Source organism: Crocodylus siamensis, chromosome 3 (genome assembly GCF_052110815.1).
Source record: "Crocodylus siamensis isolate JL-2025a chromosome 3, ASM5211081v1, whole genome shotgun sequence".
Lineage (NCBI taxonomy): Eukaryota > Metazoa > Chordata > Crocodylia > Crocodylidae > Crocodylus > Crocodylus siamensis.
In genome coordinates, this window is record NC_143397.1 from 8,408,532 (window position 1) to 8,433,979 (window position 25,448).

The 25,448-nt window shown below is 47.1% G+C and overlaps 1 long non-coding RNA gene across 1 annotated transcript in view; it reads left to right on the forward strand.

Annotated features, from left to right (window-relative positions):
* The first annotated feature begins 6,799 nt into the window (after window positions 1–6,799).
* The window catches only part of LOC149867960 (uncharacterized), a 59,731-nt gene continuing 41,082 nt past the window's right edge, over window positions 6,800–25,448 (forward strand). The window contains exons 1-2 of the long non-coding RNA XR_016440938.1: window positions 6,800–7,024; window positions 11,183–11,326. This is a non-coding gene — a long non-coding RNA (uncharacterized LOC149867960). The remainder of the gene's footprint in view (window positions 7,025–11,182; window positions 11,327–25,448) is intronic.

The following is a 25,448-nucleotide window of genomic DNA, read 5'->3' on the forward strand; positions in this document are numbered from 1 at the left end:
GTCTAAGAAAAAATATTGGATTTACCTAAAGACCCTTGTCCGTTGTTGTGTGTATATGTATATATGTAAGTCAGAGTTGTGTTGGTCTGGCTAATAATCAACTCTAAATGTTTTCTTAGATTTCCATTGTCCTTTCTGGCTTGTTGCTAGTCCATAAAATCAAAGTGATGTCACAGGCTTAGCCAAAGGAGAACGTTCGCTTGCATTCACACCATGCTGGTACCAAAGGTGGGCACCAAGATTGTACTGGCACAACTCTTTCCTAAAGCTTGTTTTCACCCTCACTGAGTCTGTCTGGCCAATCAGTTGCTTGGCTAATTCCTCCAGTTTTCAGACTGTGCTGTCCGCTTCCTAAACAGGAAGGCGTTGCAGCTGCTCATGACACTTGAAAGCCAGTCACTCCTCCAGAAAAAAAAGAATAGAAGGTATGCATAGATAGACCTAACAGTTGTAGTAATATCAGATGACACAAGCTGTCTGGATTCAGCTGTTAAGTGTGCATGATCTTGTAGTAATAGCAGTACAGCAAAATTGCTCCAACTTCAACCTGGCTTTGTTTAGGGTAAGTTGGGAGAATTTAACTCCTTGCTTTTCCATAAGATCCTACAGACCAAGAAGTTAGAGCAAAACAGCTGATGATATACATTCCTGAGCAGCAGTTTCCCCGCCCTTTTCAAGCAGGTTAAACTGTACGACTGTCTGCATCCTTTGACCTCAAGGTAAAGGGGGAAGATAGCACAGATTGCTCAGGACCTTTTGCTGGCATATTTGATAGATTCCTTTTTTATGCTACCGAAACTTCGTAATTTAAACTGCTTTCTTCTATTTATTTTATTTTAATCTGTATCATTTCTCTCTGCTATTTATCCTCCGTGTTTTTGTGCGTCTGGTCAGGTTCTTACAGTATTAGCCAGTCATTTCAGGGGGGGAAATGTGCAATGAATAATATATGCTATTTGTAACTGTCAGAAATAGCACAAAATACAGAGTAGTTAAAAAAAAAAATGTTTGCATTTGCATTCCCCAGTCGGAACTTATATTTTAAACTGAAACCGAAGTCTTTATCTGAACTGTCAGGGTTATAGATGGTTCCTGTATATTTATAAAGAGTTGCATTGCTTTTATCAAACCAATGTACTTAGCTGACTTAACATTTAAGTTTTTTATTTGGGGTGGGCAGGGAGATAATATTTTCAAAGGAAATGAAAAATGCTTCCTCTTTTTTCAGGCCCAGCCCAGCAATCTGTCTTTTTGACCAGTGGGCTTTGGCCATTTTAGCCCTTTCTTTGTGACCAATTCTTCCTGAGATACTGTCTGGTACTTTGACAGCTCCTGGTTCTGGTCCATCAGGTTGCCTCCCAAATTCTGTCCTGGGGAGTGTTGCTCTTCCGAGGCTGGTTGGATGTGTGATACTTACCTGAGAGTCAACGTGCTGATCAATACTGAGGGCTTGAATCAGGAACCCCTACACATGGTGGTCTGAGTCCAGCTTGAGAGTCAGCCAGGCTTTGTTTTCTGGGCTATGACAGATTCACATCTTCTGTTCATTAGATGAAACTCAATACACTGTTCCAATGGGCTGTGCTATGTGGTTTCCTCTGTGTGTGTTCTGCACAGGATATAGGTCTGTTTACAGAAGTAGACGCTCAAGCAGTAGAGAGTCTGGTTCAGAAGAGATTCCCTTTTCACTCCTATTAGGATGGTGGCCAGCCATGTAGCACTTTCTGCCATGTGACTTAAAACTACCATGGGATAAGGTACTGCTGCCATTAGTGGGGGCATCTACAAGAGATGTTTTACTGCGCATTAGACTAATTCGCAGTAAAACATCACTGCCTTCATGTGCACAGCAATTACGGTGCATCATTTTTCTAGTACCTGTAGATCTTCTTGGCAGTTCTTTGCAGACCCAGATGTTATGAAGGTAACTGCCCATGCCAGTTGCAAGTCCTCTGGTGACTAATTAGTCCAGTTGCACTGAGGGAAATCCTTTAGATATAGGTACTAGAAAAATGGTGCATTAACTGATGTGCTGTACTGCATGTGTAGACGCTGACCAGGAGCAAGTTGCTCCTGGTCAGCCTAGGCAGCAGGGGGCCACAGGGGCAGGGAAGAGCTGTCCCAGCTCAATGGAAACCTGCCTGCCAGCCACATAAAGATTGGGATCCATCCCAATCACCACATGGTTGGGAGGCAGCTGCCCGGCAGCCAGGACATCTTCCCCTGTCCTGTGGAGAATGAGATGGGTACCAATCTCCACATGGCTGTCCAGCCAGGACAACTCTCCCTCATCCTCTTGGGGTCAGCCCAATCTCCACCCCGCAGCTGGGAGGGAGCTTCCTGCTGAGCCAGGACAGCTCCCCCCCCCCAGCATCCGGAGCTGAGATCTAAGTGTTCCCTACCATAGTTTCATAGTTTCTAGGTTTGGAAGGGACCTGAGTAGATCATCTAGTCCGACCCCCTGCCATGGCAGGAAAGAGTACTGCGGTCAAATGACCCCAGCAAGGTGTTCATCTAACCTCCTCTTAAAGACCCCCAGGGTAGGAGCCTGCACCACTTCTCTTGGATGTTGGTTCCAGATCCTAGCCGCTCTGACCGTGAAGTAGCACCTCCTGATATTGAGCCTAAACCTACCCTCTGCCAGCTTGTGACCATTATTCCTGGTCACTCCTGGCGGTGCTTGGGGTAACAGGGACTCTCCCAATTCCTGCTGATCCCCTTGACTAGTTTATAACAGGCCACTAGATCCCCCTCAGCCTTCTCTTTTGGAGGCTGAACAGGTTCAGGTCCCGTAGCCTCTCCTCGTAGGGCCTGCCCTGCTGTCCCCTGATCATGTGAGTGACCCTCCTCTGGACCCTCTCCATGCTGTCCACATCCCTCTTGAAGTGCGGTGCGGTGCTAGCCTGGGGCTGGCACCGAGAGGAACCTGGAGCTCCCCCAGGATGCTGCATGGGATAAGGGCAGGCGCAGGGCAGGATCAGCTTTGGACTGGGCTGCTCCTGTCAGGTTCAGTTTGCTCCTGAAGGGGACACGCATGTAGATGTGAGCTGGGAAGCACTTTAACTAGCCTTAATTGTCTGCACAGGAATCACTGGGCACATCTACACGTGCAATTAATGTGCTTCAGTTTTCTGCACAGAAGGTTCAGGCACATGAATCACATGTGTAGATGTTCCCAGTGATGCCTTAATGTAACAAAGGGCATGCAATCCAATGGCAAGAACCAAGTTAGTATCTAGATGTAGTATCTAGTTCAAATGAAAAAGAAGGAATTTTTCCAAGGCAATCGACTACTAGGATAAGGTTACAAAGAAATGTGCTAAATTCAAATAGAGCCCTTTAAACTGTTGCTTTCTAAATTATCTGTATGCACAAATTCTTGTGCCTGACATCATTCACTTATGTCTCAGGACAGAGTCATTCCTTCTGCCATGGTGGGTGAAAGTGTCTGGCCTGTGTTAGGCAGAAGTTCCAACTGATGGTGACTGGGGTCAATTCTGGCTTTGAAACTGCATTGGGCTCTAAGGTCTGGGGTTGCCATGTGTTTCAGTATGTAGTTACAGGAAATACCTTTAGTATATGAAATACTAAAAATGAATTGCAGCTCACCATTCAAATGGTATGTTACCTAGTTCACAAAGGCTGTGCTCCTTGGGATGCATTGGAATATGTGGGCAATACAATCCATAAAATAAATCTTTTTTTTAAAAAAAAGATAATTAGGATTTGACACAAAACCCAGTAGAGATGAAACTTCACCCATACTGTTTCACACCAGCAATCACAGTAACCTGCCTCTTGGGCTAAAGGGGACTATCAATTAGTTGTTATCAATACCGAATCTTAGCTAAGTAGCCTTGCTGCCATCCGGTAGATGGATATATGTACAAGCCAGTCCTCTGCAATATTATTTCATTTTAAATGAAGCACCCTTGTGTGTTGTCCCATCTCTAGCTCTGCAGCAAGCCCAGGGTCAAGGCAGAATTGGACCTCAGAAGTTCTGGCCATTCACCCTACAGCCCTACTCTCTGTTTACTACATTATGTTTCTACACTGGAGCAGTGCAGCTTTCCCAGACTTCATGATTTAATCTTGCGGTTTTTGGTGAAGAGAGACAGAGAAGAGTCTGGAAATGTGATCTGAGTGCAAACAAAAGAGGCAAACTCCAACATTTTATTATGCTTTTAAACCCGTGTGATGATTGTTGTGGGGGAGGGGGTAGGCACTTCGTTTTTGTGCACATGGAGCTGATAATATTGGCATACTATAGAAACTATACTATACTATCGGTATACTATAGAAACTGTAGCCATGTTGTCTCTTTCAAATACCATCTGAGGCCATGCAGAAGGGTGAAATTTACTGCTTGTCCAGAGGATTTCTATTTGATGCAATGCAAGGTATGGGGTATTCTGTCATTTCTGGGCACTGTCCCACAAACCAAATGCAGACAGAAATCCTCCTTGTTGTTCCCTCCCTGAGAATCAGGCATTTTAGCTTTCTTGTTTTCTTTTCTTGAAGTTTTGATGGAAATGGTTCAGTTATGACAGCAGCAAAAGCTCACTGCTCTCCTAATGTGACTTAGCTATCAAACGGGAATTTTGCTCAGCATTATTGCACTAAAACTTTCCACCTTAAGATTTGTTTTGATGTTTGTTTATGAAGCTTACGGCCCCCTCTGCCTCCCCCCAAATAATATCAGGCTAAGGATGGCATGGTTGTCACTTCACTACACATTGCAGCCATTCTGAACTGTATGCACTGCCTGATGTAAAGTTTGGATCCATCTGCTTCTAAACCACAGACCTCTCCCTCTCCATATGAACTAAATGAGAACCTCTTCTAACATGGAGAAGCAGAGAACTGAGTAGCAGTTGGGTCGTATGATTCTACAATGGAGAGGGCAGTGGCACATCCTTGGACATATGTATGATATGTTTAACATAGACCGTTATCTCTTCCAGGCCAGAACTACTTATATCTATGGGACTATACAGCTCCTAGCACAGAAGGTTCTTCATGTCCTAAGCCATTTTGTCATGCATCCAAGTAATGCTGTTTTCCACTGAAGAGAGCCTCGGGCTAAGTACAAACAGTCAAAAAGCCAGAGGCTGGATCAATTCAGTCTTTGAAGGTTAGTCTAAGCTGCAGAGATTGAACCAGCAATCAAGCAAACAGACATTCACTTTTGATTCAGGAAATGCAGGCACCTGTCTCAGTGGCTCAAGCCAGAAGCTGGGGGTGCTAAAGCACTTCCCAGCCTGCCAGCTCTAATGCTTTTCCCACTTCTCTGCTTGAGCTGACGTGGTGTGGCCAAACCCCACCACAGAGCTAGCTAGTCTGCCTAAGTGGGGTGGGGGCATTACTTGCCAGGTTGGGGGGGGAGGGGATGGGAGAAAATGTAGTGGCATCGAATTCATAAAAACTTGAGCAGGAATACAGGGGTGTAGGTTGTAGCTGTGTTGGTCTAAGAATATAGGCAGACAAGGTTCTTTGGGTAAATCTGATATCTTTTATTAGACCAACTATTTAAAAAGTTAGATTCACCCAAAGAACCTTGTCTGAACAGGAATAGTTCTTTTTCTGAAGCAAAAGTGTATTGATCAGAAGGAAACAACTCTACAGAGTCCTACTGAAGTTGACTACAAATCCCAGAGGCACCTAGAAGCAGGACAAGGAAGTGATGAGAAACCCTCAGAGTCTGCTGCTATGGGTTTGAACTGCAAATCCCAGAGACCTTAGGGGCAGGAGGAAGAGGAAGTAAACACACAGCCTATGCTGAGATGGGGGGGAGGGGCGGCACTCTGATTTAACCTGAACAAGGAATGGGCCTGGGACAGAAGTTTTATAAACCAGTGTGAGCTAAATCAGTTAAGTCTGATACTACATTTAACCAGATTTATCTTAAACCAGTTTCAGCCATTTCGAAACTGGTTTATGTGCACTGAACTTCTGTTCCATTACAGGTTTAAATCAGTTTCTGAAGGCTTAAACCAGTTTATGTGCAACTTCCATCCCTAGCCTTGGTGTTAGAAACAGGGCAAATACAAAAGAACCAGCTCTGAGCATCCTCAGCCTTTGAAAAGAGTAGCAATCCCATTGCAGAGTCAGGTTCTGCAACATCAATCCATCCTTGCTTAGTCCAGTGCACTGGAGACTATCATCTATTTTGTATCCTTAATAACTGAACCAACACAAGTCTTGTTTCTCTGAGCTCATCATTTAATAACTGAAGGCATTCCTAAGAGGTATTTCTATCATATTTTGACACAAACATAGGTTTGCTTTTCTTCCACAAGACCTGGGGTCATGCCCCTGGGGAAAGGCAACTAGGAAGCAATTTGAAGGAAAGTAATTGTCAGATACTGACAAGAAAGTGATATGGATCAAGAAAGTGATCTGTAATATGATGTGTTTAATTCTCTCGTCATCGTGAAAGTAGAATGAATACCAAGGAGGCCACTTGCTGAGTAGAGCTACTTGGGAGAGCAAATGTTTGGGCAAATATCTATTCATATTTGCCATCATTGTTTTTTAATTAAAGCCTTCATCTCTCTTGAGAAATGTTACTGCCTCAGTTTTTTGAGCCACATAGAAAGAGGAGAGTTTAAAACCTAACCTCACAAAGCATCATCTCTCTGGAAACTTTTTAACACAAATGAACATGGCATTCAACATAGACATGGCATGATTAGGGGTCATTCGTCTCTCTCAAGGATGGGGGGTCCCCAGCAAAATCTGGTAACCTGAAAAAACCTCATGAAGTCTCATGAAATTAATTTCTGTTGTAGGTGGCTCCCTTGTTCCTGAGGACTGAAGCTAACAAAGAAGGCTCTGGCTACAGAAAGAAATCTATGCTTTCAAGCAGCTTTGAAGATCATAGAATCAATGAGTGGGAAGAGATCTAGACAGATCATCTAGTCCGACACCCCACCATGGGCAGGAAGGAGCACTGGGGGTGGCAAGGATCATAAGACCCCAGCCAAGTGCCTATCCAGTCTCCTCTTGAAGATCTCCAGGGAAGGTGAGAGCACCACCTCTCTGGGAAGCCTATTCCAGGCTCTGGACACCCTTACCAGGAAGTAGTTCTTCCTAATATCTAACCTAAACCTATCCTCCCTCAGCTTGTGGCCATTGCTCCTGGTGACTCCAAGGGGGGCCCTGGTCAACAGACTTTCCCCGAGTCCCTGCTGCTGGCCCCTGATAAGGTTGTAGGCAGCCACAAGATCCCCCCCCTCAGTCTCCTCTTACGGAGACTGAAGAGATTCAGGTCCCTCAGCCTCTTCTCATAGGGCTGGCCACGGAGGCTCCCAACCATAAGCGTGGCCTCCTCAGGACCCTCTCCAGGTTCTCCATGCCCCTCTTGAAGTGGGGCACCCAGAACTGGACACAGTGCTCCAGCTGCAGCCTGACCAGCACCGCATAGAGGGGGAGCAAGACCTCTCTGGACCTGTTAGTGATGCCCCTGTTGATGCAGGACAGGTGCGGTTGGCTCTGCCTATTGCTTCATCGCAATGGCGACTCATATTCATCCTGGAGTCAATCTTGACTCCAAGATCCCTCTGCCTCTGTGCTGCCGAGAGGGGCAGCCCCTAACCTATAACCATAATGCTGGTTCCCTCTCCCCAGGTGCAGCACCCTGCACTTGTCCTTGTTGAACCGCATCCTGTTCAGATCTGCCCACTTCTCTAACCTATCCAGGTCTGCCTGGATGCGGTCCCTGCCTGCGGTGTATTCACTTTCCCCCACAGCTTGGTGTCATCAGCGAACTTGAACAGAGTGCTCTCCACACCCTCGTCCAGGTCGCTAATGAAGATGTTGAACAGCACCGGCCCAAGGACCGAGCCCTGGGGGACTCTCCCATACGCTCCCAGGTCGACATCGACCCGTCCACCACCATCCTCTGGGTGTGCCCCTGGAGCCAGTTTGCCACGCATGTGACTATGCATTCATCAATGCCGCAGTCCCTCAGCTTGCCCACCAGAATTGGGTGGGACACTGTGTTAAAGGCCTTCTGGAAGTCCAAGAAGATGACATCGAGTTCCTCCTTCCCATCTAAGCTCTTTCTTACCTGGTCATAGGAAGAGACCAGGTTAGTCAGGCAGGATCGGCCTGGCATGAACCTGTGTTGGTTACCCCTCCATGTCACTTCCCCTGCAGGGCTCTCACAAATGTGGCCTTTGACAATTTTTTCAAAGACCTTCCCCAGGATAGAAGTGAGGCTGACTGGCCTGTAGTTGCCAGGCTTTTCCTTCCTCCCCTTCTTGAAAACAGGGAACACATTGGCTCTTTTCCAGTCCTCAGGGACTTGGCCCGGGCACCAGGAGTCCTCGCACAGCCGTGCCAATGGCTCCACAATGACACCAGCCAATTCCCTCAGCACCTGCGGATGAAGGTCGTCGGGGCGCGCTGACTTGGATACATCTAGGCCCTCCAGGTAATCCTTAACTAGGTCTGAACTAACAGTCGGGGGACCCGCATCCTTCCTGGGCCTCTCTACGCTGTCACCTGAGACCACCCCATTGTCAGCGGACAGGAACACAGAGGCAAAGAACTTGTTGAAGAGTTCAGTTTTCTCTCACACGTCCGTCACCAACTTCCCTGCCCTGCCTCTTGTTACCTCAAGACTTCTTCTTGCTACCTATATACTTGAGGAAGGATTTTTTGTTATCCTTAATCCCAGAACCTAATCTAAGCTCCAGTGCTGTTTTAGCTTCCCTCACCAAATCCTCACAAGCTCGGGTCAGGAAGGTGTACTCCTCCTTTGTCCTTCGCCCCCTGCTTCCACCGCCAGTGCGCTTTTTTCCTTCTCCCTCAGGCCAACCTGGATATCCACACTCAGCCATGAAGGTTTCTTGGATGCTTCTCCCACCTTTCTGCACAGAGGAATTGCATCCTGCTATGCCCCAAGGATAGCCTCCTTGAGGAAGGATGAGCTTTTCTGGTCCCCTATACTAGCTACAACCTGGGCTCCGAGTGCCTCCCTGACTACTGCCCTGAGCACATCAAAATTGGCTTTCCCAAAGTCAAGCATTTGCACTGTGCTAGTTACCCTGCCCATCTTTCTTTGAATAGCAAACTGGATCATTTCATGATCACTGTCCCCTCGTCTCCCTTGTACTAGCACCTCCCCCACCAGGTCGTCCCCAGAGGCTAACACCAGATCCAGTATGGCTTTTTTTCTAGTGGGGACATGTACATCCTGCACAAGGTGTAGGTCCTGTACGCATGTCAGGAGCCTTCATGAGTGGCTAGACCTGGCCGACTGCTCCTCCCAGTTGATGTCAGGGTAATTCATATCCCCCATGACCACAACATCCTTTGCATGCACGGCCTGCCCCAACTGCCTGAAGAATTCCAGATCCAGCTCTTCCTCCTGATGTGGTGGCCTGTAGTAAGCCCCTACCATCAGATCCCTCTCCCCTTGCCCTCCTTGGAGCTTGACCCACAGGGTCTCCGTTAAGCCTTCCTCTGGTCCTATTTGGAAGGTAGAACTGGTATACTGTTCCCTAACATAGAGCACAACCCCACCACCTTTTTTCCTTTTCCTATCTCTTCTAAATAACCTACAGCCCTCTATGTCTACTGCCCAGTCAAAAGTTTCATCCCACCATGTCTCCACTAGGCCAACCAGGTCGATTTTACTACTTGCAGGCAGGAAAGCAAGCTCCTCCTGCTTGCTCCCCATGCTTCTTGCATTAGTGAAGAGACACCTTAACCCCCTGAGGGAGCCCTGGGCACCCCCCTTCCTGAGAGACAACTGGTCCCTTGGTATATACCTGAGCTCTTACCTGGGCAGGTCCTACACCTGCTTGAGTTTTCTCTTGCTCCTGTGGATCCCCATCCCCAAACAAACTTAGTTTAAAGCCTGCTGGAGGAGGTCAACTAGCCTCTAAGAAAACAAACTCTTACCTTTGGGGGAGAGATGGAGACCATCATGCCCCAGGACACTCTCTGCTCTAAAGTGTGGGTCGTGGTCCAGGAAGCCAAATCCTGCGTGATGACTCCAACTCCAGAGGTGCCGATTCAGCTCACGGATGCAGGCGCTCTGCCACTGATGGCCTCCACTAATGGGGAGGAGGGACTAAAAGACCACCTGAGCCCCCAACTCTCTAAGCTTGGCCCCCAGAACCATGTAGTCATCCATGATCTGGTCTGGATTACTGCAGGCTGCATCATTGGTTCCCACATGGATGAGGACCATAGGATAGTAGTCAGAGGGCCAGATGAGGTCAGTGATCTTCCCTGTGATGTCCCCAATCTTGGCCCCTGGGAGACTATACTCTTCTCTCAAATTGGGGTCTGTGCAGCGGATGGGTCCCTCCGTTCCTCTGAGGAGGGAGTCCCCCATGACTATGACCCGACATCTCTTCCTCTGGGTCACTGGGTGATGCTCAGGTGGTACGGATGCTGGCTTGCTGGATGAGAGCATGGCTTCCTCCCTTCCTCTTCCCTCATGCCGAGTCTCCTCCAGCACTGCCAGGGCTGCATACCTGTTCCCCAGTTCTACTGGGGTGACAGTTAATGCAGCTATGCGCCGCCTGCGATGCCACCTGGCCCTGGAGGTGACCGTCCTCCATTTGCGTCCTGCAGACTCCTGGGTGGTGAAAGCCTGAGGGGACGGGTTCTGCAGAGAGAGAAAGTACACATCAATCTTGTCCTTCACAGCCCTGATCCCCCGAAGTCTGCTCACCTCCGCCTGGAGCTCTCTCACCTGCCTCTCCAGCACCGCAATCCTGGCACAGGTGGGACAGGTGAGAGAAGCCCCTGCCTCCACGTCCCTCCCTGGCCTCAGGGACCAAGCCAGGCAGCCCCCACAGGCAGGTGGCCCCACCTGCATGGAAGCCTCACCAGTACCTGGTGCTAGGAGGCAGCCGTGGGGCAGGAGCCCTAGCTGCACTCCACGTGACAACTCTCATGCTCTCACCTTATGCTCTCATGCTCTGGGGTGTGTACTGAAGGAGATGGGTGCACAGGTGGTTTTCTCTTCTATCCTGCCAGTGAGTGGGTGAGGCAGACGGCATGAAACGTGCATTGTGGAGACCAACTGGCAGCTGCAGGAATGGTGCTTTGAGGAGGGCTTTGGCTTCCTCAGCCATGACCAGCACATCACAACGAGAGACATGCTGGGATGGGACGGGTTCCACCTTTCCGCTAAAGTTAAGCGTGTATTCTCTTCTAGGTTGGCGGACCTCCTCCGGCGGGCTTTAAACTACGCTCATCGGGGGAGGGGGAAGATGAGGACGGAGGAAACATCAGACTGCCAGACCATACAGCACCCACAACTACAGCCCAGCCCAGACCAATGAGCAAAGCGAATAAACAGGTAAGAGATAGGGGCCAGGGTAACGCTGGGACTAGGGGGTCAGTACACACACTCACAGGAGGCCTCAATTGTCTCTACACAAATGCTCATAGTATGGGCAACAAGCAGGAGGAACTCACCCTCCTGCTGGCTGACACCAGCCCGAACATAGTAGGGATTACGGAAACATGGTGGGATGAAACGCATGATTGGGCGGTGAATGTTAAGGGCTATAGGCTGTACAGGAGGGACAGGATAGGAAAGAGAGGTGGGGGCATGGCGCTCTGTATTAAGGAGGAATACAAATCCCCATTAATTAGCAAGGAGTCAGGGGAGGGGTGCTCTGAAGTGCTTTGGGTTAGAGTACAAGGCAGTCTAGGGGAAAGGGACTTAACAGTGGGAGTCTACTACAGACCTCCCAACCAGGGAGAAGAGCTTGACCAGGAATTCTTGGGTCAGCTCACAGACGTAGTGAAGGCTAAGGATGTGGTAGTCATGGGGGACCTGAATTTCCCAGACATCTGCTGGGAAGAGCAGTCAGCCAGGTCAGATCGTTCACGTAGGTTCTTGGCCAGAGTGTAGGACCTGCATCTAACCCAGGAGGTGCACAGCCCCACCGAGGAGACGCCTTGTTGGACCTAGTGCTGGCCACAGGTGATGACCTGGTGAGGGGGCTGTGGGTGCTCGACCACCTGGGCGACAGCAATCATCGCCTGCTGGAATTCACCATCCAGCGCAAGGTGGCAAAGGCCTGCAGTAAGGCAGCAGCCCTAGATTTTAGGAGGGCGGGCTTCAATGAGCTAAGGAGGATAGTTGGAGAAGTGCTTAGGTCCCGGAGGGGAGGGGAGCCAGGTGTCCAAGGAGAGTGGTCGCTCCTTAAGGAGACGATCCTCCAAGCCCAAAGGAAGGTAATCCCAATGAGGATCAAAGGGAGCAGGAGAGCACACAAGCCTCCGTGGCTCACCAAAAGCATCTGGGAATGTCTCCTTGCTAAAAAGGAGGCTTACAGCCAATGAAAAGAAGGGGTCATCACTAGGGAGGACTATTCTGTAGTTGCTCGGGGATGTAGGGGGGTAGTTAGGAAGGCCAAGGCAGAGATGGAACTGGGACTAGCTTCCCAGATTAAGGACAATAAGATACATAAATACTTAGGGGGTAAAAAGAAGGTCCCAGGTAATGTGGGGCCCTTGCAGGACGCGATGGGAAACTTGGTCGTCACACCAGATGGCAAAGCTAACATGTTTAATGATTTCTTTGCCTTGGTCTTCTTAAGTAGGGACCAGAAGAGCCACCTCCCTGCTGGGCCCCCCTCGGGCCCTGGGGGAGGCACACCTGTGCCACGGGTTAGCGAGGATTTAGTTAGGGAGCTTCTGGAGGGGTTGGATGTATTCAAGTCAGCCGGCCCGGATGATCTCCACCCTAGAGTTCAAAAGGAACTGGCCGAGGTCATTGCAAGTCCCCTGGCACGGCTTTACGAGCATTCATGGCGCTCTGGTGAGGTACCGGAGGACTGGAAGAGGGCCAACGTGGTCCCCATCTTCAAAAAAGGCAGGAAGGAGGACCCGGGAAACTATAGGCAGGTTAGTCTTACCTCGATCCTAGGCAAGCTGTTTGACAAAATTATGCTGGCACACATCCAGGAGGGGCCAGCAGGGGACTGCATGCTTAGGGGCAACCAACACGGGTCCATCAGTGGCAGGTCCTGTCAGGCCAACCTGGTGGCCTTTTACAATCACATCACCAGACCATTAGATGCAGGGGTAGCAGTGGATATAGTGTTCCTGGACTTCCGGAAGGCTTTTGACACTGTCTCTCACCCCGTTCTCATTAAGAAACTGGGGGGCTGTGGTTTAGACACCCACACAGTCAAATGGGTCGCCAACTGGCTGGGGGGCCGCACCCAGAGGGTGGTAGTGGATGGGTCCTTCTCAACCTGGAAGGACGTTGGCAGTGGGGTTCTGCAGGGCTCGGTCCTCCGGCCCGCACTGTTCAACATCTTCATCAGTGATTTGGACGAGGGGGTAAAAAGCACCCTGTTCAAATTTGCTGATGACACTAAGATGTGGGGGGACATGGGCACACTGGAAGGAAGCAACGGGCTACAATCAGACCTAGACAGGTTACAGGGGTGGGCGGATAAGAATAGGATGGGTTTCAACACAGACAAGTGCAAGGTGATGCACCTCAGGAGGAACAACCGGCACCATACCTACAGGCTGGGGAACTCCCCTCTTGTCAGCACGGAGGCGGAAAGGGATCTGGGGGTCATCATTGACTCCAAGATGAACATGGGGAGGCGGTCAGGAAGGCCAACCGCACCTTGTCGTGCATCCACAGATGCATCTCGAGCAGGTCCAAAGAGGTGATCCTCCCCCTCTATGCGGCACGGGTCAGGCCACAGCTGGAGTATTGCGTCCAGTTCTGGGCGCCGCACTTGAAGAGGGACGTGGACAGCATGGAGAGGGTCCAGAGGAGGCCACTCGCATGATCAGGGGACAGCAGGGCAGGCCCTATGAGGAGAGGCTACAGGACCTGAACCTGTTCAGCCTCTAGAAGAGAAGGCAGAGGGGGGATCTTGTGGCCTGTTATAAACTAGTCAAGGGGGATCAGCAGGCATTGGGGGAGTCACTGTTCCCCCAAGCACTTCCAGGAGTGACCAGGAATAACGGTCACAAGCTGGCAGAGGGTAGGTTTAAGTTAGATATCAGGAGGCGCGACTTCACAGTCAGGGCTGCTAGGAGCTGGAACCAACTTCCAAGGGAAGTGGTGCTGGCTCTTACCCTGGGGGGCTTTAAGAAGAGGCTGGATGTACACCTTGCTGGGGTCGTTTGACCCCAGTACTCTTTCCTGCCATGGCAGGGGGTCGGATTAGATGATCTGCTCAGGTCCCTTCCGACCCTTGAAACTATGAAACTATGAAACCCCCATGCACTTACCTGGAGATGACTGCTGCTGCTGCTGCTGCTGCCACCGTTGACTCTTCTGCTGCCTGAGGCCTCTTTCATGCCTCCCTGCGTGAACCCCGGTGCAAACTCCAACATGCCCCTAAAGAGCATGCCTGTTTGCACTCCCTTTTCACGTGGCTCCTGTCCAGCGTGGCTAAATAGGGTCAGGCGGGGAAAGAATCCCCTGCCTGATCACCAGCACTTGGCCCCAGTCGCTCCCTTCCCCCGGCTTACCTCCTCGTTTCTGCAGCTGTCCCTGAGCTGCGGATTGCTGCTGGTGCTGCTGCCACCTCCTCAAGGGTCAGGGGATACCGGGGGCACGTGTGCTTCCTCCGGCATCCTCAGCTGACTGCTCTGGCCAGCCAATTAGCCTGGGTTCAAATTTCCTGGGCCAATCAGCCGGGTCAATCAAACAATCAGCTGAGCCAGTCAATCAGCTGTGTCTGATCACTACAAGAAAGGACTAATGACTAAAAGAAAGTAAAATAAGGGAAACCATGTTTCAGTTCTTAGTTTGGACACGACTTGCAACATGGCTTACATAAATGTTTCCTAGTCCGCACCAGTGAGGCCACACCTTGAGTAGCACACTTGGTTTGGGCACCATGCTTCAATAAAGATGTGGAAAAATTAGAAAGAGTCAAGAAGAGAGCAGCAAAAGGGATCAGAGGTCAAGAAAACTTAACATATGAAAAAAGGAAGGGAGAATTACCATTATTTAGCCCAAAGAAGAGAAATCAGATACAGGTAGTTTTAAAGGAGATGGTGATCTTTTGTTCTGCAAGGGACAGGACCAAAAGCAATAGGCTCAGATTGCAACACAGGAGATTTAGGTGGGATATTAGGAGAAATTATGAGGCTGCTTAAGTACTGGGACAGATCAACTGTCCTGGGGCCTACTCCATACTCACACCATCTTGTTTTAGATAACAAATAACACAAGCTAGGAGATAAAAGTCCTAAATAATGAGCTGAAATTGTTCGGCTTCCTTGGATTTTAAACTATGTAGAGAGTCCATGGTGTTATATAAAGACAGAGCAGGGCAATAAGAACAGCAGCCATGCACTAATAATGGCAGGATTTAAGAAGGAGATGTTAAAGTAATGCTTCGGTAACTATAAATCTTTATGCCTGGCTGAGAGACAAGTATTTGTTTGGACCTTAGTGAGGATCTAACACCATAATGGACACATTCTGTGGTGATAGTTATGTTCTTCGGCAACTAGTTCAATACTTCCTATTGGACAGGGCACAGGGTGATGTCTAAAACTAAAAGAAACTAGGCCTTCTTTAAATCTCCCTGGAAAAGACTAACACAAAGTAATTCTAATAACCCCATCATTTCATTTCATTTCATTACCTGTTATATAAATTGGGTGATTGGATCATTTGGGCCTATTGATTTATGGATTTAATTTTACTTGTGAACTCAACTGGATCATTGCACTGTTCCCTCTTTAATTAGCTTGAGAAAATTGTTGTAGATTAGCTTCCTAATGTGCTTACTTAAGGGAACAGGTACTTGTTCATTCCTTTTGATAAAAATGCATTATAAAAAGTACCCATGACTATTATTTTATCCCGTTCCTTGCAACTTGGGGCAGGCATAGTAAACTCAGGTAAGACATTTGGTATTGATTTGGAAGCAACACAACATTTCTTGCACTTTAGTATTTCAGCATCCTCAGCTTCCTGTTGCAGAGAGTGCCAGAGCCAGGATAGCACGTAACGAGTAGAATAATTGAAGTTTTTGTTTCCTTTTGCGACATCAATGTTGACATGTTGTCGGCCTTTCAGAAATCCAACACCTGGGAGATCCATACAGGTGGTACTGTTAACCAAAATCTTCATCTTAAGCCAGTGACAAATCCCCGAGATGCTGGTACTCACAATACTTCAGGTATAACTACCAAAACTTAAGATGAAGTTCCTTAAGTCCTCCCTGCAAGACTTCCATCTGTGGGAATATTCAGACAGATTTATCAATCCTTTTTATTTATTTTAGTTGCAACAAATACTAGAGACTGTAGAAGCAGCACTCAGTAAATACATACCCAATTGTGCTATCATTTTCTGTTGGAACATTTTTTGTAGCATAGGAAAGTTCTTACCCCTGAACCCCATGTACTTATTAAAACTCATAAATTGGAAACAACAAAGGAAAGGCGGGGGTGGGGGATAGAAAAATCTCTACTTCATACTTTTCAGTGAGGTTTTTTAAAGCACCGTATTACAAGAACTATTTTTACACCTCAAATTTCAATAAACTTTGCTTTTAGTTGAAAATGGTAATAAAGGAACCGTTGACTTTTCTCATGTTAACAAGGGATTGGCAAGTCCACTCCAACCCTCTTTACTCACGCTAACTGCTGCCTTGCATCCTAGCTAACTGTACTGGGCTACTTGAAGAGTGAGGCAATATTCAGTAAGACTCAAAAGAGCAGATACCAACCTCAACATTTTGCAGTTTTAGCTATGTATTTCAGTATGCTTGTGGTATACATCACTTTGCTTTGTTTCAGGCAGTCATTATGTAGTCAACAACCAGAGACTCGTCTTATTTTCATTCAGCTGTCCAGAAATATGAGGAAGCCATCACATCCTGTGTTATGTTGCTCCCATAAATGAATCCACAAATCTGTGGCAAATGTTAATATCAACCGAGATACTAGGCCCTATGCAGTCTTTCTGCTGAACTGGACAGGATTCAAATGAATAACTTAGGGATTGATCTTTAGTGACCAGCGTGAAATGAATTAGTGGAGTGACCTCAGCACCCTGTGGAAATGTTTCTATAGCTGAAAAGCACCATTAGAGTAGGCACTTTCTTTATGAGTCTCTGAAGGAAGACCAAAATCTTGTTTATATAAGGACATTGTGTTCATTTACCTTAAACTGATTTTATAATGAATTTAGCAGTACAAACTGATCCATAAACTTTCTTATTTTAAATAAGCATAAGACACTCTGATATGAAAATAATTATCTACCCAAAGCTTTGTATTGGTTTAATTATCATTCTTTTCCAACCCTCACCCCCCTCAAAAAAAACAACAACCCCATATCTTTATTGTTGCAAGCTAAGATAAAACCAAAAAAAGGCTGAACAAATTTCACTGAAGCCCTGTTTTCAAAAGTGAAATTTTTTCCTAAGTCCTGATTTAAAGCTAAACAGCAGTTGGATCCTAAGTGCCTGATAACCTTTGAAAATTGGACTCGGAGGGTATTTCTACACATGTGCATTTAATGCACATTAGCCTGATTTAAGGCTATATGTGCACCCTTAATGCACCTTAAAAATGGCAAGTTAAGGCTATTCAAGCCTGAATTTGATACCTGCATGAAGCAGGCATCAGATTTATGTGTGAATAGCTAAATCACTATTTGCTAATCGTGAATAGCTAATTGCTATATCGATGTAGACACACTAATGAGCATTAACACGGTGTGTACCTATTGATTTTGGGCTAAATTTAGTCCCAAGTCAGTCTACACACCTGCGTTAATGCGCATTAGTGTGTCTACACATTCATTAATGTGTTTTAGCTATTCATGCATACATTTGATACCTGCTTTATGTGTGCACATGTAGACATGTGCCTAAATCACCTTAATGTGCATTAGGCAACAATAAAAGCATATGTAGATGCCAAGAGAGCCTATTTAGAAATGTACCAGTCACAATAAAATGCAGAGAGATGCCTAATGTGGATTACCAAATGCTGGATAAGTACCTAATTCCCAGTGACTAAATGCCTCTAAGAATTTAGCCCATAGGTCTGAATATACCCTGGTGCTCTTCATAAGTCTTGCACTGGTCCACTCAGAACTACCTCATCACCTGCTGAGTTGGTAGCTAGAGTAAAAAGAGCTAGAGTTGAAGGAGTAGCGTTGGTATGTGGTGGCTGTAGCTTTAAAATACTCCCCCTACTTATCAAGCTACTAGCATTGAAAGCAACATTGTAGAAGACTACAAGGAACTAACAATGAAAACATTGATGTGTGATTTCATGGTTTCGTTGCTGTCTGAGAATCTGCAAAGTCTGAGCTTTGACACACAGTATTATCCTCCTACCTCATACATATCATCCTGCATTGATATTCAGACTAATGTGTCCTAAATGGATTTCTCTTTCTCTGTTTTTCCCTGGGATAATAGAAGACAACCTTGCCCAGGATAAGAATATTTATATTTCAAAGATGCAGACTGTTAGCTTGATCCACTAAGAAAGGAAGTTTGTAATTGAAAATTAATTCATACTGGGAAATGCAGTCAATAGCCAATTACTAAGATACAGTTCTGTGTTTATTGTTTGAAAAACTCTGCACACGATGTATACCTGCTGGAAACAATTACTTTTAGTTCCAAAGAATAGTCTAAAAAGACAAAATTTAATCACAGTAGAACCTGTCAAGTATTCTTTATACTGTATAAATAGTCATCGACTGATACTAATGGGGGAAAAATCAAATGAAATTGTCAAGGTGGAATTCATGTAAAAATTATGAGAGAAAAAAAAAATTGTGTTTTGTTCTTACCCCACCCTCTGTTTACCGCGGTTTGATGCTATTTTCTCCTTCTGGCATAACAAGAAAATCGAGCCCACTGTATGTGAAATGGTCTCTCCGAAGGTTTGGATGCAGTAGGTTATTTAGGGACCTACGTTTACTATTTAGATATGACTGATGTCAAAACTGACTGTAAGTCATACGTGAATGGAGAAAGAGTCCCACAGAAGGCATTAAGAGCATGTCAAGATTCAAGAATATCTCTGTACTTATAGTTCCAGCATGATTGCAACCTTCAGGGGTGGAAAAAGCATGAAAAGGAGGAAAAGACATACACACAAAGCTACAGCTTGCTGTGACTGACAAGTTAGAGACCTCCTAGTACTACAACTGGGTTGACCTTGTCAGGATCAAACTGTTTCCTCAGGACAAATAATGCACTTGGAAGCAAGCTACATGTGTTGAACAGATAAATCCTCATTCATGTAATGTAATACTTGATGGGCACAGATTTGTGGTTTCAGTGAAATATGGATGTGGATTACAGTGAAATAAGCACTCCTTCTGAGATGTGATCAGCAGGCCATGGAAGGAATACAGATGGGTGAGCAACTGATAGGTACTGGAGGGAAAAAAAATACCCGTTTCAGACACTGAGATACTACAAGTGCAATGTAATCTGCTATCATTGTGAAGAAGGCTCACATTAATTACAGGGTGGAAAAATTTAACAGGGGAAGTGGTAGCTGCATTACAGCTTGGAGTCTTTAAAATAGGATTCAATATCTTCCTGAAGGACATACTTTGCTGGGAGAAATTATAGGGTATGTACAGGCCACAAACGTGATACAGATGAATTAAAATAAGAAATTAGAAAATTTCTAACTCTTAGAAGAGTGCCATTTTGGAAAGGTTTTCCAAAGTGCTAGGGATGAAGACTTTGAATTGTTCCAACGATAAGTGAGTAAATTTATGGACGATGTGATATGACAGGGCAGGGAGTTCTGGCTCAATAATTGGTGCGTGATATCTGGAATGAAGTATCCCCATGCTTTGGGATAGAGGTAATGCTCTTGCAGTGTAGAAGGTGTTTGGTAATTTCATACTTCAGGCTTCTGCTACTTGCCAGAAGGGCTAAAATGACTTTTGCCCCCTCACAAATGCTACTGGTTTCTGGGTTTCTGTTTTATTTTTTATGGTTTTCCTCCACCTTCCTTGCTGGTACTTCAGAACCCAGTGGTTTCTGGTTAAAGGGCCTTACTCCCATGCTTAGGATCTTACCAATCACCCAATGTGGAATCAGGAAGGAGGGTTCCCTTGGATCAGAGGCGGCCTGGGCTTTGAGGGGTTTTGGCTTCCTTTGTAGCAGGAGGCATGGTCTTTTTCCTAGGATCTTTTGAGCCCACACTGACCAACTACTTACTTGTAGTAGTGGCAGAGTACTGACAAATCCCTCATCTACCCCCATGTTGTGTGCAGCATGTCACAAGGGCTAGGGACGGACATTTAAAAAGCCTGAGCCTCAATTGATTCAATCTTTGCAGATTAGTCTAACCTGGCTAGGCTGAACCGATTTGTAACTGGACAAACATCCCAGAAATGCAGGCACGGGGCTCAGGCTAGAAGCCAGGGTGGTACTCATGTAGCTTTGCTGCTACAATCATGATCCCTTGTATGGGGTCTCCTTCTGGCCCTGGGACTTCCAGTGGCCCAACTTCAATAGATGGGGTAGAGGGTGCACAGCCTACCCTCAAGTTGGATGCTTAGGATATGCTTCTAGGAAATGATTAATGTGGGTTTGAGTCACTTTAGGCTGCAAGACCTGGACCCAAGGAATCCCGTGTCCTGGGCAGATACTTTACCTGCTAGGCTATTGTGCAAATGGGCACCACGCACATCAACTCTGGCCCTGTTTTGTAATGAATTGAATACTTGCATGCTGTTAGTGTTGTTAAGATATTCTTTGTGCTGCCCGGAGAACCTGGATTTAAGCTGATACGAGGGGTCTTTTAGCACTAACCTGGACTGCAAGGGAGTTTTTTGCAGGTGCCTAGGAGGCTGACCTGGATTATTCTGATCATGATTGCAGCTCATGTTGAGGCTAAAATGGAGGTAACTAATGAATCTAGGTGCCTAAGCATTGGTAGCTGCCGGAGAAGGGTCAATCTAGATTTCTTGTTTTGATTTAGGCGTCTTTGTTGTACTTATGCCCTGCTTTAGCACCTCTGAGAGAACAATTTGGAGCTCTTCCTCTCACTCTTCATCCTGTGTTGGCATGGCAATTTTTCTGTATCTCAAACATGTTCATGGGACTCTGCAATAGGATGTATACACCTCACACAACAAAGAAAGAATCAGTGGGAGTATTAAGAAACTAGGACTGTGGCGAGCTGAATCTCCCAGCTCACCAGGCAAGAGTCAGGAGCTGCCTGCAGCAGAAGATAAAAGGCAGACCAGAGCAATCTGAAAGGAGCTGTGCTGCTGAAGTTTGCTCTGGACCAAGTGCCTTACAAAACAGACTTCTTCCCAGCACCTCTTGTGAAAATAGGGCACCAGCCCAAGGAAGGCATGGTAATTATTGGTCCAAAAGAAAGTAACCTAGGGTCTGCCTGGGACTGTATCTGCAGGAGCAGCTCAGCATCGGGACTTATTGGAAAGAAAAAGTCAGAGTTCCCCCTTCTTCAAGGCCCCTGTACCCACTATTTTACAGCTGAGGATTTAGGATGCTTTAAAATTCTGGTGTTAAATAAATTAAAGGTCTCAGACTGGACAGGCAATACCAGCCTTCACCAGCCTGTTAAGACTGCCAACGGATCTCAGGGTTGTCAGTTGGATACCAACCCCAATGGATGCACAAAGGCAGCATCCAAACTGAAGCACCCCATCACAGACAGGAAAGCCATTTCCCCATGTTCTGGTTATGGGAAATAGTTTCAAATAGGATCAGAATCATCTGTCTTTTGGGAAGTACTTTTTGAGAAAGGATGGTGTTTATGGAGAAAGGAATGATGCAGGACCATTGCAGCCTCACTCCTCTCTTATGGGCTCGAGTACTGAATGGGTGATGCCTCCAGCTGGGAAGAGTTCACACTGTAAGTGTAGGTTTCTGTGCCCCATCTGCCCCCAGTGAGGTCAAGTGTAGTCCGGTGATGCTCTGACAAGCCCGACCACCTAGGCCAACAATATACATGCAAGCAGATGATAAAATCTCACTCAGTACTCAGGAAAGCCCTGATGGTCTGGTAACAAGAAACTCCAAAAAGCCCCAGGGCCTTCTGGCTCTTTTGCCTGAAAGTAACTTGTGCACAGGAGGAAAACAAATGTTTTTGGCCTCAATAGGGGATTCCTGTTTAATGTTGCAAAAGGTTCCTCTTGGCCAATGAGTGGGTTATATGATACTGTTTATCTTGACACGTCTATCAAAGAGCTTTGCAAACTACATTGAAGACTGGAGATAGGCATGGGCTGAAGAATTAGATTTGACTCTAGATTCCAAGTTCTCTAAAGTAAAGATTTTTTCAGATCCAGGTTATGTTTTGGTCCCTTACACAGAAAATGGCAAACTTCTTTGTTCTTGTCCAAATTTCTCTAGATTTTGGAGAAAGTATGAGACTATATAGGGTGTCCAGAGATAGACTATTATATGTAAGCAGGGATTGTCTCTCTAAAACAGTCTTCAATGCTGAAGAAAGTTCAGGGGACTTAAGCGTTTTGGATTACAAATTTCATTCCTCCTGACTGATACTCACAAATCCAGGATCTTTTGTTCAGTATTGTTCTGTGGTAGCTTGTGGGGATTGCTATTCAGAAGACCAATACAGAGAGGAAAAGCCAGAAACTTCCTTATGACATGAATGGAAGCTACAAAATAGCAAGGGAGATAACCAAAAGCTTGAACTTGGAAGGGGCCTCAACATCTAGTCCAACTCCCGCTGCTCAAAGCAGGACCAGCCCCAACTACATCATCCCAGGCAAAGCTTTGCCTAGCCAGGTCCTAAAAACCTCCACAGATGGAGCTTCCACCACCTCTCTGGGTAACCTGTTCCAGTGTTTGATTACCCTCCTAGTGAGAAAATTCCTTCTAATCCCTAACCTAAAATACCATTGCTGCAACTTGAGCCCATTGCTCCTTGTTCTGTCATCTACCATCACTGAGAACAATCTAGCTCTATTCCCTTTTGAACCCCCCACCCCTTTCAGGTAGTTGAAGTTGCTATTAAATCCCCTCTGTCTTCTCTTCTCTAGACTAAATAAGCCCAGTTCCCTCAGCCTCCTCTCACAAGACTAGACAGTTACTTTGCTGGGGTCACCTGACTCCCAGTTATCTTTCCTGCTTGGTGCAGGGGGCTGGACTCGATGATCTTCCAAGGTCCCTTCTTGCCTGACAATCTATGAATCTATACGTCATGTACCCCAGCCCCAAAATCATATTTGTTGCCCTCGGCTGGATGCTCTCTACTTTACCCACATCCTTTCTGTAGTGGGTGGCTCAAAACTTGTCCTTCTGCTCAGTGCAAAGAATTATGATGTCATTGGGATAACGGAGACCTGGTGGGACTCCACCCATGACTGGACAACGGGTATAGAGGGCTATACCCTGTACAGGAGGGATCGTGTTGACAAAAGGGGCAGGGGTGTAGCTCTGTATGTGAAAGAAAGCTACATGTCCCTGCGAGCTGATGTTGGCGACCGGCATGCACAGCTAGAGACCCTCTGGCTAAAAATTCATGGGAAAAATGGCACAGGGGACACAACGGTGGGAGTCTACTACAGACCTCCCACTCAAAGTCCTGAACTTGACCAGGAGTTCGCCCGGGAACTGACTGAGACCACTTGCTCCAGGACCTTGGTTGTCATGGGTGACTTCAATTACCCGGACATCACCTGGGAAGATCACTCAGCAAAATCCGAGCGGTCGAAAAGCTTTCTCTCATGCGTGGATGACCTCTACCTGACTCAAGAAGTCTATGGGCCTACGAGAGGCAAAGCGCTGCTCGAGCTGGTACTGGCTACAAGGGATGACCTAATCAAGAACCTAGTGATCGATGGGAAGCTGGGTGACAGCGACCACGAGCTGATCACCTTCACCATCCGCCGTAAAGCTGGCAAGTCAGTCAGCAACACAGAAGTCCTTGACTTCAGAAAAGCCGACTTTGATAAGCTCAAGAGGCTTGTCAGTCACGCCCTCAGGGACCGTGACCCCAGGGAGATGGGAGTTCAAGAAGAGTGGCTGCTTCTCAAGGAAGTGATCCTCAATGCACAAGCTAAATGTATTCCAACACGGAGGAAAGGCAGCAAGAAGGCACAGCAGCCCCCCTGGCTCTCCAGAGACCTAGCGGACCTCCTGCGGCTAAAAAGGAAAGCCTACAAAGGATGGAGGACGGGATTCACCTCCAAGGAGGATTATTCTGCGCTGGTCCGGTCCTGCAGGGAGCAAACCAGGAAAGCCAAGGCTGCAACTGAACTCCAACTAGCTTCAAGCATCAAGGACAACAAAAAGTCCTTTTTCAGATATGTGGGGAGCCGGAGGAAAAGCAAGAGCAAGGTTGGACCCCTGCTAAACCAGATGGGGCAACTGACAACTGATGCCCAGGAAAAAGCCAACCTATTAAATAGGTACTTTGCGTCAGTCTTTCATCAGTCCCGTGGGACGCCCATGCCTGCTATGGGACAGGGAGATCCGGGTGATGGGGATCCCCTACCCTCCATAAATGCTGACCTCGTGAAGGAACACCTTGAGAAGCTGGACACCTTCAAGTCAGCCGGCCCTGACAATCTGCACCCCAGGGTACTCAAGGAGCTGGCGAGCGTCATAGCCCAGCCCCTGGCACGGATCTTTGAAAACTCCTGGCGCTCTGGTGCAGTGCCCAAAGACTGGAAGAAGGCTAATGTGGTGCCGATCTTCAGGAAAGGGAGGAGAGTGGATCCGGCTAACTACAGGCCCATTAGCCTGGCTTCTATCCTGGGGAAGATCCTAGAAAAGTTTATTAAGGAGGCCATCCTTGATGGGCTGGCCCAGGCTAACATCCTAAGGGATAGCCAGCATGGGTTTGTTGCAGGTAGGTCTTGTTTGACCAATCTCATTTCCTTCTATGACCAGGTGACCTATCACCTGGACAAGGGAGAAGAGATTGATGTCATATATCGTGACTTCAAAAAAGCCTTTCATCTGGTATCCCATGATCACCTCTTGGCCAAACTGGCCAGTTGTGGCCTTGGCTCCACCATGATCCGCTGGCTGGGAAACTGGCTCCGTGGTCGGACCCAGAGGGTTGTGATTGATGGCAGTCACTCATCGTGGTGCCCTGTGACCAGTGGGGTCCCTCAAGGCTCTGTCCTGGGACCCATCCTGTTAAACATCTTCATTAATGATGTGGACATTGGAGTCAGGAGTGGACTGGCCAAGTTCGCCGATGACACCAAACTTTGGGGCAAAGCATCCATGCCAGAAGATAGATGGGTGATCCAGGCTGACCTGGACAAGCTCAGCAAATGGGCGGACGAGAACCTGATGGTGTTTAACACTGAAAAATGCAAGGTTCTCCACCTTGGGAAGAAAAACCTGCAGTATCCTTATAGGCTCGGCAGTGCTACGTTGGATAGCACTAGAGAAGAAAGAGACTTGGGGGTCATCATTGACCACAAGATGAACATGAGCCTGCAATGCGATGCTGCGGCTAGTAAAGTG